The sequence below is a fragment of the Lactuca serriola genome, chromosome 6 (genome assembly GCF_051521515.1).
Source record: "Lactuca serriola cultivar US96UC23 chromosome 6, Lser_US96UC23_V15, whole genome shotgun sequence".
Taxonomy (NCBI): Eukaryota; Viridiplantae; Streptophyta; class Magnoliopsida; order Asterales; family Asteraceae; genus Lactuca; species Lactuca serriola.
This window is the reverse complement of record NC_136413.1, coordinates 131,118,740-131,133,469: the sequence shown is the minus strand read 5'-3', so window position 1 is coordinate 131,133,469 and position 14,730 is coordinate 131,118,740. Positions and strand designations below refer to the sequence as shown.

The following is a 14,730-nucleotide window of genomic DNA, read 5'->3' as shown; positions in this document are numbered from 1 at the left end:
TGATTCTTGTTTGTTGTTTATGAATTCTTTAAGAATATTGTATAAGAAACTCAAAATATTGAAATTTTTTAAGAATACGTTGATTCTTTTGGTTGATTTATTGATTATTTTTTATGTAATCTTTAAGAATACAAATTAATACTTTTGAAAATTAACTTTCCTAACCGATTTCTTGGAGATTGATTTGAACTATTTCTAGAGGACACAATTAAATATTTATTTTTATCATTTTCATTCTTCAAATTTTTATTTTTATCATTTTCATTCTTGAAGAATAAAACACGGATTACAAGTTCATAACTAATATTCTTTAATAATAAAATTAACATTTTTGAAAAAAAAAAAACGCATTCTTAAAGAATCCGATATAATAAATCTTGCATATTGTACGTTCTTTAAGAATACATTCATTCTTTTGGTTAATTTCGTTGATTATTGTATCAACATTCTTTTAGAATTAAACATTCTTAAAGAATTCATGTTCTATAAAATAGATTTTATATGAATTCAACATTATTAAAGAATATGACCGAATATATTATAAATAATAAGAATATTCTTACTGCAGAATTGATAGATTCTACTGAGAATCATATAAAAATTATTACAAATCAAAATATGATATCTTGTTTCATTCTATAAAATTGGTAATACATGCTCAAAGAATAAGATTTCTTTGTGATGTCCATTTTTGAAAGAATATCACAACAAAAAAATGGAAGAACTCAATAACGACTTTTATTTCTCCTTTTCTTTGAATAACTTAGAAATGACTAGAAAAATAATTAATAAACATTATGAAAAATATATGTATCTTTTAAATAATATCGTATTATCCATTCTTAGATTATCATATTATGCATTCTTAAAGAATTTGGATAGCAACCATTCCTTTTGATTATCGAATTGCAGATCCTTAAAAGCTATTAATCCAATTTGTGCATGTTGTTCTCAAGAATAGAAGATTTGAGTCTGACTTGGTTTCACCCTGTTATACAAATCAATGCAACGGCCAAAACAAATATATTATATTATAAGGATATAATTTCACTTCCATAATTAGGGACTTGGTTTCCATAATAATAGGCTTACAATTTTAGTACGTAATTAATTAGTTAATAAAATTTATTATATGAAATGATTGGTTAAGAATTTGTCATACATTCACACAATAATTATAGGTTATATATGATCCTAACTTTATATATATATATATATATATATATATATATAGAGAGAGAGAGAGAGAGAGAGAGAGGTAGGTTCAATTGAGAAAAAAAAGGTTAAGAATGGAGGAATCATTCTCAGTCAATCATTTATCTAACATGTTTAAATTAAAAAAAAATTCGTGTGTCCATTTTCATTAAGTAAATAAGAAACTTTTTTACATAGAACTTACCTGGTCGTTGTTATCAGTTTCCAATTTGATGATATCTTTATCTCGTTTGAATCGGATATGAGGAATTCATTATCAAGATTATTTTCTTTATATAACTCGTTAGCAATTATACGTATTCATTCCATTAATCGTGAAGTTTCGCATTTGTGTTTCAGTTTTCTAATTCGTATTCAGTTTCCGCCGATTTGATCAGGTATGTATCTCGTTTGAATCGGATAGATCGGAGTTCATTAACAAGATTATTGCTTTTTATAATTTGTTTGAAATTACACTTATTATCTTCGTTTTGATGTTGTTTAATCGGAGTTCATTATCAAGATTATCAAGTTTCAAATATTTATTGGAGTTATTTCATCGGATTTTTGTTAAGTAGTTTGAGATATTTATTTCGAATCTGAGCTGATTTAATTTTTAATCGGATATATCGTTGTAGTTTTTACGTTATGTACCGATAGAGATTGCTTAATTACATCATCTGATCATATATGATTTGAGTTTCTTTCAGATATTTTGTACGTTGAGGTGAGACATATTCGTAATTAACCAGGTTTTCATCTTTACGATTTTTTTGAGATATATTCGTTATATTCGATATTAAGATTGTTTTTGTTTATTTATATAGATCATTTGGTGTATCATGTCGAATTCTAGTGTTATTGATGGTGATTTGTATTTTTCTATGAGTGAGAGTGAAGAAGAAAATGTTGAGAACTCATTTTTTGAAGGTATCAGTTATTGAATTATTTTGTTGTTTTTAATTTTGTTGATTATCATTTATTTACATATGAATACGTTAATATGAATAAATTGTTGTCTTATTCATATATGAATAATCGTGTGATAATTGTAATTTCGAATTTTTTATTTTTTTTGTTTTATTCATATATGAATAAGTTATGTTTTATTTTATATATTTTGAATCCTCATGAATTTTATGTATTCATATATGAATGTTTTTATTCATATATGAATAATTTTTGTTTTATTTATATGAGTTTTATGTATTCATATATGTTATTGTTTTATTCATGCATTATTATTTTAGGTGGTGAATCTTCAAGTTTAGTACATGATGCACAATATTGTGATGATATAATTGGAGAACATGTCTATAAGCCAGATGTACCTGTTCAACTTATTCCATTTAAGGGTTTAATCTTCAAATCATTAAAGTTGGCTATCAAAATGTATTTTGAGTATGCTGAAATTGGTGGTTTTGATGTTAGACTGAGCACACAGTCAAGGTTTGATAACAAGATTATAAAGAAGAAACATGTTATATGTAATCGTGGTGGTAAACATAAAAAGAAATCTTCTGACACATTAGGTACAAGTGGTGTTAGGAGGAAACGAAATTCAAATTCAAGATCTATTGGTTGTCAAGCAAAGATTATATTTGAATCTGTGTATGGAACTCCAGATTATAAAGTTTTTCAGTTTGATGAACTTCACAACTATCCACTTGAGAAGAGAAGAGATTTAAAAAAAGCGAGACAAATGTCATATTCAGAAAAAGAGTTTATTGTGCATGATTCCACATCAAAAATAGGTCCAACTATGGCTCATAAGTTGAGGGCAAGTTTGAGAGGTGGGTATGAGTTTGTAAAGCCAAAAGTAGTTGACTATAAAAATTTAAGGAGAGATATCAACATGGTTATTGGTTATAAAGATGCCCAGATGATAGTAAACACAATGAATGACCGTCGAGCTCATTATCCAAATTACTCATTTGAGTTTAATTGTCAAGATGATGTTTTGGATTGTATGTTTTGGGCTGATGAAATGGAGAAGGCATATTATGCTGAATTTGGTGATGTTATCTCATTTGATGCAACTTTCCGAACAAACAAGTAAGTTATTTTATCTATTTTTTATAGCTTATTCATATATGAATATTTTTATATTCAATTATTAATACATCAAAAATTGACTTTAATGAACATTTGTTTTTGTGTGTTAGGTATCGAATGGTTTTTGTTCCGTTTACTGCTATTGACCATCATAAAAAATCAGTTACTGTTGGATCTGGGTTGCTAAGCAATGAAAGCATTGAGTCTTATTCTTGGTTGCTTAAAGCATTTCTTAAAACTCATAGGAAAGAACCAACACTTGTTTTAACCGATCAAGATGCTGCAATAAAACAAGCTGTTGAGAATGTGTTTCGTAATTCAAAGCACCGATTATGTATGTGGCATATAATGAAAAAGTTGAAAAAAAGGTATTATTTTAATATATTTCAAATATATTACTTATTAGTATATTCATTTATGAATATAGATTGTTATTTTACTTATTATTATTTATTAATTTATGAATATTTTTGTTTAAATATAGATATCAAATGATTTATTTACTAACACAGTCTTTAGAGAAAGGTTTTCAAAGCTTGTTTGGGACATTAATATGAAACCTGATGTTTTTGAGGTGAAGTGGGGTTTGCTTATGAAGGAATTCAATCTTGAAGACACAAGATGGTTTAAAGACATGTTTACAGTACGTGATTCATGGATACCTGGATATCTTAGTGATATTCCAATGTGTGGTTTGATGAAGACTACATCAAGGTCAGAGAGTATGAATTCATTCTTTAATACATACTCAGAAAGTGGGAACTTACTTTTGAGTTTCATGATGAATTACGACACTGTCATTCAAAAGCAAAGGAATACTCAACAAGATCTTGATAAGGCATCAAAGAAAGCATCATATAAAATGCAAACACCTCGAGAAATAGAACTGCAAGCATCAAAGGTTTATACAAGTACATTGTTTTTTGAGGTGCAAAAAGAAATATATATATATATATATATATAAAGCATGTTTTTTCTGTACATACTCATATGTTGGTATTAAAGATGGTTGGGAAGTTTACATTGTGCAATACAAGAACAGTAAAAGTGATTTTAAAAATGAATTTAAGGTAATTTTACTAGTTTTTTTATGAAAAATGTAATAATATTCATATATGAATATGAGAATATTCATATATGAATATATGAATAAATGAATATATGAGTGTTGATATGAGTATTCTTATATGAATGTAAATGTGTAAATTTTGTTTTTGTATTAGGTTAAAATAAAAGGTGAAGAAAAAGAAATAAATTGCAGTTGTGAACATTTTAAGCGTATGGGTGTTTTATGCAGACATGCTTTTACAATAATGATGAGATGTGGTGTTAAAGAAATTCCTAAAAGGTACATTATGAAGAGATGGAGAAAGGATGTGATATCAAGAAATTATCGTTTTAGTTCTGTTCAATCCGATTCAGGTGATTGTGAGAATGTAAAGCTAGTCAATGATTCATATTATAGTTTTGAATCATGTTTGAATATTGTAAGAGATGACAAAAAGAGATTGGCTTTGTTTGCTGAGAAGCAACAAATGTTGTTGAAGGAATTTGAGAGTGATTATATTTCTCCTGGATTGAAAAGAAAGACAGATGGTGAAGTTGTATGCAAGCTTTTGGGTGTTATTATTCCTATTCCAGAAGAGATTAATATTTGATGTGTGTGAAACAAACTAGTTTTAATCCTACTAACTTAGACACAAAATAAACACACAAAAGGCAGTGTACCTATCGATTAGTAATATAGTTCAAGCAAGTAGGGTATCGAACACAGGGAACGGTAAACAATTAAAATAAATGCTAATATTATCTAAATAAAACAAATAACAAAAAGGGGGTTTTCTCTAGTTTTACAAGACTAGAAACTTAATTAGAATAACCAACACACAAATTAAATAACTAGCAACTAAAACAATTAATTACCAACTAAATTCAATAGTAAAGAGGACTTCTGTTTAGGTACGACTCATTTGTTCCCATGGATGATTTTAATGTATCAGATTAATTCTTCATTGGCTACCGATTAAGATAATTAGGTTCACATTCGCTATTCCTAATTCTTAGAAAACAAATTAACTCAAGCAATGGCCAGTTGTCTAAATTAACGGGTTTCCTAGATTATTGATCCGGGTTAAGTAAGACTTGTAGTGGTTAACTAAATTGGCCCTTCAATTAACATCTTGTCGATGTTCATCCAACAAGCTTACACATTAACTTACCTGTCTTCTAGTTAATTCTAGTTTCACGTTCGTTATTCCTAGACATACAACTATGTGGTCACAATAAATCATATGAAATTAATAACTAAGAGATGTTCATACAACTTAATTACTGATTTATTAACAGAAGAATAGTTATTGTCAACACATAAGGTTCTTTAACAAGTTTAACAAAACATAATTACCAATTAAAATTAATCCTACTCAAATAATCAATCCATGTTCACAAAATTGTCTACCCTAACAGAAGAATAAGTTTTCAGCTCATGATTGTAGTAAACATAAACTCAAAAACGAAATCAAAGTATGTAAACATGATTCAAATCAAAAAGTTACTAAGAATAAACCAAAATTGTCTTGATTCTCTTCACAATTGAATGTAGGGTTGATTCTTTAGTTCCTCACGACCTAGCAACACTTCCAATCGTTTCTCAGCCTCCTAGGGTTTCTCTCCATGGTAGGGTATCGATCTGAAAGTCCCTTTATATAGATTTTCACAAAACAGAGACTACTCGGCGAGTCCAGTGACCTACTCGCCGAGTACATCACTTAAAACCCGTGTACGGCAAGTCAGTGCGTCCAGAATCGTGAAAGTTCGATACAACTCTCCGAGTACGTTTTGAATCAGCATTTTCTCAAAACACGAAAGTCGTCCGAAATTGTGTCTACTTTTCAGAACATTTTGAATCTCATCAATCGGAGTTACGGTTCGTGAGATATGGCCAAAACACTGACGAGGGGTCAAGCTGTCCAGCAACATCCTTCTTTCTTCAAAATCCAAGATCCAAGCGTCCAATCGCCAATTCCGCTTCCTTTTCCATCCGAGCATGTAATTGTTGCTGAAAAATGAAATTATAAACTAATTAAGTACCTTTTGTTCATTAAATGAGATAAAATCAACATAAAGTATTAAGATAATGCATGAATTTTATAACTAAATATGCCCATATCAATATTCATGTTCCTGAAGTTCAAAGCAATAAAGGTTCTGGAATCAAGAAAAGAATTCCAAGTGCAGGTGAAGTTTCATATGAAAATTCTAAAAAAGAACATAGAATGTGTTCAGGATGTGGAAAACGAGTTCCACACAATTTACGTACTTGTCCAGAAAGAGTTGGAGCTGATAAATCAGCAAAAGACAGTTAGGGATTTTTTAGTTTTTTTTTTTTTAATGTTTTTTGGTTTTATTCATTATGAATATATGCAGATAAAAACAATAAACAATAATATTCATGTATGAATAATACACATTTATAATGATATGGTAAATTGATATGTTGATATTTGTTTTTAAATTACTATAAAATAAGTTATATTGATGTTGTAAATTATTCATAAATGAAAACAAATATGTGAAATTTGTTATACTAATAAATAAGTATATTCATATCTGAACTTTTTTATGTTAATATCTGAACTTTGTTATACTAACATATTAATTTGAACTTATTCATAAATGAATATATTATATTCGTATTCATTTATGAATAAATAAAAATAAAGTTGGAAAATATTTGAATATAAAAAAATGACATAAATAAGCAAACTTGTTTCTACTAATAAGTTAGTTATATTCATATATGAAATTTGTTATATTCATATATGAACTTTGTTATGCTGACATACTACTCCTAATTTAATCATAAATGAATATATCATATTCATATTCATTTATGAATAAACATAAATAAACTTTGAAAATATTTAAATATAAAAAACTGACAAAAATAAGCGAAGTTGTTTCTATTACATAATCATTCAACACAAGATAATAAAAGCTTTTCATAAGCATTTCACAAAATATTAAAACGATGTTCAACAACATTTAACAAACCATTTAAAACTTGTTTCGCAGAATCATCTTACATGTACTTCAAATCCATTCATCTTCAACACAAACTATTCTATAGCATCACACTTCAACATTCTTTCATCTTCACAAGCAATCATGAATATTCTTTTAACCTTTTTTTGAATTGTTTGCATAGCCTTGTATGCATGATCAGTACGCACTTTGAATTCAACTTTTTGATATTTTTCAGCAAGATCCAACACCTTAGCCTTCAACATGTTAATTTCAGAAGTTAGCATTATGTGTGCATATCTTTTCCTGAGCTTCTCTAAAGTAGTTTGCTGAACTGCACTTTCTTTATGAAGACCTGGTTTCCACTTTGAAAGTGGTTGTCCCATATAGGTCTCCATATATCTCATTGCAAAGACCCCACAATCAACTTTGTTTTTAACTGTTCTCCATGACATTTCAAGTCGTTGGGGTTTGATACTTTCTTTTGAGATTACATTTGCTCTTGGATGGTTTATTTCTTTAAAGTATCTCACAAAGAAATTTTTCTGATCATTAAATAAAATAAAAGTTAGATATGTAATAAATTGGTTATTTTATGTTGTTGTGAATTGGGTACATACCAAAGGTTTCAATATTACTTCGTATGTTCCTTCATAATCCCCCTCAACTGCACTATTGTCTAGAATTTCAATTGACGGTTTCTTTAAGTTGAAGACAATCACAAAAATGTGAGCACTTCTAACAACTGGAAATACTACCTGTTTTTATGTATATAATGGTAAGTATTTTGTTGATAAAATATATATAAAAAAAACAACTTTAGTTAACATACCATGTCAATATCTTTTATGTTCAAGATTTTTTTGTACCCATTGGTACTCTCATGAAAGTTCTCCTTGAATTTTTCATACTTTCTTTCATCAGACAATGTTGAAGTTAGATAAGCAGTCTGTAACCAATATAATCATATGTGAATTTCAGTTGAATATATATAATTATGTTAAAGAATACATCATATTTGTATAATCATATGTGGATTTCAGTTGTAAAAAATATAATATTCATAAATGAATACATCATATTGGTGTATTCATTTATGAATAAAGAAGGAATTAAGTTTAGAGCATAAACATACACAAACTCTAACTTTCAAGAAGAGTCTGTATGGTGAATTTCCAAAATCCCTTTCCAAATCTTGGTGGTTAAGTAAATCAGACCAAGTGTCTAAAACTTCTCCAAAAATCTCTGTGTTTGCATATAGACTTTCCATAATTGCTCTTTCTGTTATCTGACCATATTTTGTCTGGACAACCACATCTCTACAAATATATAATCAAAATGTCATAGATTATTATCTATACAATAATCATATATGAATGTATATAAAATAAAGTTACTTACGATGTATTGCCTTGTAAGTTGAACAACCATTAACAGACAATACTCTCCTAATGTGTCAGTTTGGGTTTTGTGTCTGTTATTCTGCATTTGAAAGGTGATTTGAAAGCATCAGCAAGCTTCTTCTCTCTTGGTTGATCCAGATCATACTTTGATGGTCCTACTTCAGTAGGAATTGATACAGAGATTGGATTTGGATTAAGAACATTTTTCTTTGCTAATCTAATAACAACCTTCTGATGGTCGTCTTTGATTTGTTTCTTTGTAAGTGCTTTTTTTGGTGAAGATTCATTAGATTTTTTACTTGAAGTTTGATCTGAATCTTGACTGAGACCTAGACTAAAGCTTGGATGAGTATCTGCATGCCAGGAGTTTTATCATATAAATAGTTGTAAGTTAATTATAATATTTGAGTTTATATTTTGAAATGTTTATCCAAATTGTTACCTTCTTTATTTCCTTTTGTCTTGTCAGCTTTTTCTCCTTTCTTGTTTTCATTTTCTGATTTTTTCTTTCCTGAAAGATAAAGAACTGTAATTAAGTAATTCATATGTGAATAAGTAATGTATTCATTTATGAATAAGTAATGCATATCATTATTTATGAATAAGAAATATTAAAATTTTATTTTTTTATATTGCGTTATTTATTTGTGAATAATAAAACTTATTATATTAATTTATTAGTGATTCAACTATTTACCTTTATCTTCTGCATTTCCTTTCTCAGTTTCTGTATGTTTTTCTTCACCTCCATCTTTCGTGTTCTTAGCTTCTATTCCTCCTTCATTTCTATCTTCAGAGTTTTCCTTGCCTGAAACATATACATCCTATATGAATATTTTTTATTTTTTATTCATTTATATAGTGTATTATTCACTTATGAATAAACAATGTTATTAAAAAAATCAATATAAATATTGTAATATATTTTAAGTCATTCATTTACCTGTATCATCTCCCTTTGTTTTTTCAACTTTTGTTCCTTGTTCATGTACATCTTCTGATTTTTCCTTTTCTGCAAGAGTATTAGTTTTACCTATACTCATTGGTGATCCTGGTTAAAATTTAACAAACTAAATTGTTATTGTGTATTAATATTTTTATATATTTTTTTAAAATAAAAGTAAGACAAAATTTACCTATATCAATATTATCGAAAATAGTTTTCATTTCAGGGTGATTTCAGATTTCATCTTCTTGACTATTTAAACTTGAAATTCCAATTCCAAGGACATTGTCCACAATGTTGTCAACAACTTTATCCAACAAATTTTCATTTTCAGTTTGTTGAATAGTCTCCTCATGATTATTTGTTTCCTCAGCATGATCATCTTTTTCCTCTTCATCATTCTGATTTTCATTCCTCTTTCCATCTTTCTCTTTTACTCCAATTTCACCTTCTTTTTTATTCTTATCTGCATCATTCTTTATTTATTCATTATCTGCTTCATTTGAATCAAGCAAATAATCTACTTCTGGTTGACTTGCACCATTATCACTGTCTTCTTCACCATTTCCCTCTTTATCTTCATTTTCTGTTTGATCATTTGTTTTTTGACCCATTATTGGTGTCAAATTGATTCCTTCAACTCCAGTTTCATTAATTGGAAAATTAAAAAGTGTTGTGCTTTCAGTTTTTTCTTCAACAATCATATTTGTCATCTTTTCTTTGAAAATTCTAAAACTTTCCTTTTCAGGTAACTTTGTCATCGCATCATTAAGATTTGAATTCAGCTTTTCCTTCATCCTCTCAAAACTATTAATCATTTTTGATATTTTTGATTCATATGCCTATGTAAAAAAAGAAGTATATGATTAGAATTTAATATAATAATTTAATGTAATCATATATTATTAACATGTTCAAACTAATTACCTCAACATAATGATCTTCATCTTTATCATAATCATTGTCTTCGAGATCTGTATCTCCTTCATCTTGTTCATCAACAAATTCTTCATTTATTTCTCCAAGTCCAAATTTACCTTTTTCTTGTTCAACGCGTCTCGATATCTAATCTTCTCTGAACTCCAATAACAAATTGTTGGACGCTTACGTGTTACTGTCAAAGCTTCTGAGTGGATGTTATTAGCATAGAACAACTGCACATGAATGATAACTAATTGATATACATATATGAAGAAGTAATATTATTTTTTACTTATTCATATATGAATAAGTAATGACTTATTCATATATGAATAAGTAATGTAAAACATTATTTGTTAACAAATATATTTTTCTTATTCATATATGAATATTTGCTATTAGTTTATGAATAATCAATATTATTAAAAATTGAGTATAAACATTAAAATAACTTACCACCAAGAAAGCTGAAGGTCCAACAAAAAAGCTGGTATGTATGAGTTTTTTGTTCTGACAAGACAGTCCAAAACATAGCTGCACCAGTCTATGTTGTTGATATCTATTCTTCTTGAAATATAACTCAAGGGAAAGAAGTTGCATCTTCCCATTGATGTTGACTCACAAAACGTGTTGACAAAAAGAACTAAGAAGTTCAATTTGAAATTGAAATCAGCTTGTGTGGTAGAAACAATAACATTTTTTATTGCACCCAGTCGGATGATTGAATCTTTTTTAAATTGTTGCTTCCATTCATCATAACTTGTATCATCCTCAGGCCATTGATCCAGTTGTGTAAGTTTGGTTCCACCAATTGGTATGCCCAACATGTCGCGAACCGACTCTGCTGTTACTTTCAGTTTCTTTCCTTCAGTATCTATCACCATTCTCTCAGAATCAAATTTTTGAAGAACATAAATCCCAGCTTCAGTGGTATATCTATGATTTTCATTTTTAACAAAGCTCCAAAACCCATAGATCTTACAGATTCTTTTTGTTCTTTGCTCATCCCAAGGATTATAGATAGTAATGCCTCTGGTGAACATCTGTTTTTCATTGAGTAAAATTCTTTTACCATTGTTTTTTTTTTTGTCTTTTTTGATTGGTGACTCCTTTTTTTTTGCCTTCTTCGATGGATGACTACTTTCAAAATCAGAATCTGAATCTTGTAGTTGTTGTTTTTCAGGAGTTTTCCTTTTTGTTGGACTTTTTCTGCTTTGATGCTTTATTTTCTTTGGTACTTTTGTTCCTTTTTTATCTGGTAAATGAAAACATATAATATTTGAATAAGTTACTGATACATGAATATGATATATGCTTATTTATTTATTTATTACAAAAATATATACAATTTTATTCATATATGAATAAATATTATATATAATTTTATTCATATATGAATATATTAGATATGATAGAAATTTTTTACCTTTCACATTTTCCCTCTTTTTGCATTGATCTTGTTTCTCTGATTGTTGGTGAATCTTTATCGGAAATGTTAGTGTTGTTACCTTCATTTAATAGTAAGTAGAAGGTAAATGAGTTTGATATTCAAGAATGAATATTTGAATAAAACATATGTATTCATATTTTTTTATTCACATATGAATATGTTTTGTTATATTCATATGTGAATAGAACATATATAAAAGTCATTATTGTTGTATTCACATTTGAATAATGTATGTATGGCAGCAAGCTATCTTCTATTCATATGTGAATATAACATACATATTCATTCAAGAATGAATATTTGAATAAAACATATGTATTCATATTTTTTTATTCACATATGAATATGTTTTGTTATATTCATATGTGAATAGAACATATATAAAAGTCGTTATTGTTGTATTCACATTTGAATAATGTATGTATGGCAGCAAGCTATCTTCTATTCATATGTGAATATAACATACATATTCATGAATGAATATTTGAATAAAACATATGTATTCATATTTTTTTATTCACATATGAATATGTTTTGTTATATTCATATGTGAATAGAACATATATAAAAGTCGTTATTGTTGTATTCACATTTGAATAATGTATGTATGGCAGCAAGCTATCTTCTATTCATATGTGAATATAACATACATATTCACGAATGAATATTTGAATAAAACATATATATTCATATTTTTTTTATTCACATATGAATATGTTTTGTTATATTCATATGTGAATAGAACATATATAAAAGTCATTCTTGTTGTATTCACATTTGAATGATATATGTATGGCAGCAAGATATCTTCTATATATATGTGAATATAACATACATATTCACAAATGAATATTAGTTAAGCTTGTGTTCAGAAGTAAACAAAACATATTTTATTTACCTTTTTGATTTGTTCTTGGTTTTCGTTTATATGTATTCTTCACTGTTGGTGTTGTTTCTATAAGGGTAAGTAGTTAATATTAGGAAAACATAAGCGAAATGTGAAGTAACCTTTGTATTTTGACAGAATAGTTTTAAATAAAGATGAAAATGAAGAGATGATGTAAAAACATTTATATATCAAATAATAATGGATGATTCTTACAAAAATTTCAAGTAAATAAAGTAATAACGAAGGAGGGTTACGAGAATGAACGCGTATTATAAATTTCAAGTAAAATTGAAGTAAACAACCTTTTTTTGAAGAATGAACAGTGTGAAAACAATGTTTTTAGTTCTGAATCAACTAATAATTTTCGAACATTACGAGAAATTTCAAGTAATCAAGTGATAATTTTAGAAATGATTTGAAATCGTTAAAAACTCGAGAAAAAACGCCGATGGTTACCTTTCATTGTCAAGAGTGAGGAAATGGTCTCGTTCATGTTTTCATCGGAATACATTTTTCTTCGTTTATGTTATTTGATGCTTCTGCAAATGTTTTTCTTCTTGTCGATTCTTCTTCAAATGGTTTTCGTGTTATGGTGTATCGAAGAGGGAAATGGTGTTTTTCTGTCGAGATTTGACGTGATATCAAATTACTCAAGTGCCCTGACAGTTTAATGTTTTTTGATTATTTACAAATTTGCCACCCCTCATTAATGTATTTGGATTATTTACAAGTTTGCCACCGTGCGTTTTTTAAGCTCATTAAATGATTGGCTGAGAATGGTTCCCCCATTCTCAACCTTTTTTTTCTCAATTGAACCCTCCCTCTCTCTCTCTCTCTCTATAGATATATATATATATATATATATATATATCATTTAGTCCCGAATACCGGTTAAATTATTTAATTATTAACAATTTGTCAAATTAGTTGGTTTCATGTTTAAAAATTCTCTATATAATCCCTACATTTTGACCTCATATTCAACTAAGTCCCTACACACGATACCCACATAAGTTGTTAACCGGTTGGAATATCGGCTAACCTGTAAATTGTCCAAAATCGAATAATTTAACCGGTATTTGGTATTTGATAAAAAAAATATATTTATATGAGCTTAATTGACTATGATGTCAAAATGTGGGAACTTTATATGAAATTTCTCTTCGGAGTTTAACTTAACAAGAGAAAAAAAATGAATGGATAAATAAATTGGTGTTTCTGAGTTTCATTAACTCCCTGTTCTCTAGATTTTTTTATGAGGTAAAGGAAGGGGAATGAGGGGATTGGCGTTTTCTTGAGTTTTTTTTAGGAAGGGGAGTGAAGGAAAGTGTGAGATTGAGAGGGAAAGACAATGAAGAAATTATGGTGAATTGTATCCATCCAATTTGGGCGGATTGTGAAGGAAAGCAACAAAATGACAGATTTTACCTTTGCTTCGTCTTTGTTCCGCAACTTCACACCATAGATTCTTCATCTTCATTCTCACATGTTCTTCCTTCTAATTGTATCTTCTTTCTTTATTCTCATAGATTATATTGTTCATCTTTCTCTCTCTCTCTCTCTCTCACACACACACACACATCATCATCATCTTCATGTCTCCATGTCCTTAGCACCATCATCTTCTCTGTCTGATGAACTCTAACCAGGGGTGAAAACATCATTTGACAGCGAAGTTTCTTTCCCTCCCCTTAAACTCGAGAACGCATCTACCACCTCCTGGTTCTATTTCCATCTCCTTCCCTTTCTTTCCCCTCCCCTCCCCCCTCCCTTCCCCCTCCTTAATTTTTAATCTCGAGAACATGTTGTAAAGGAAGGAAGTGGAAGGAAATGAAATGACCAGTTTCTC

General features: G+C 28.4%; 1 pseudogene; it reads left to right on the top strand.

Moving 5' to 3' along the window:
- The window catches only part of LOC145060161 (uncharacterized), a 55,581-nt pseudogene that overhangs the window by 20,410 nt on the left and 20,441 nt on the right, over positions 1 to 14,730 (top strand).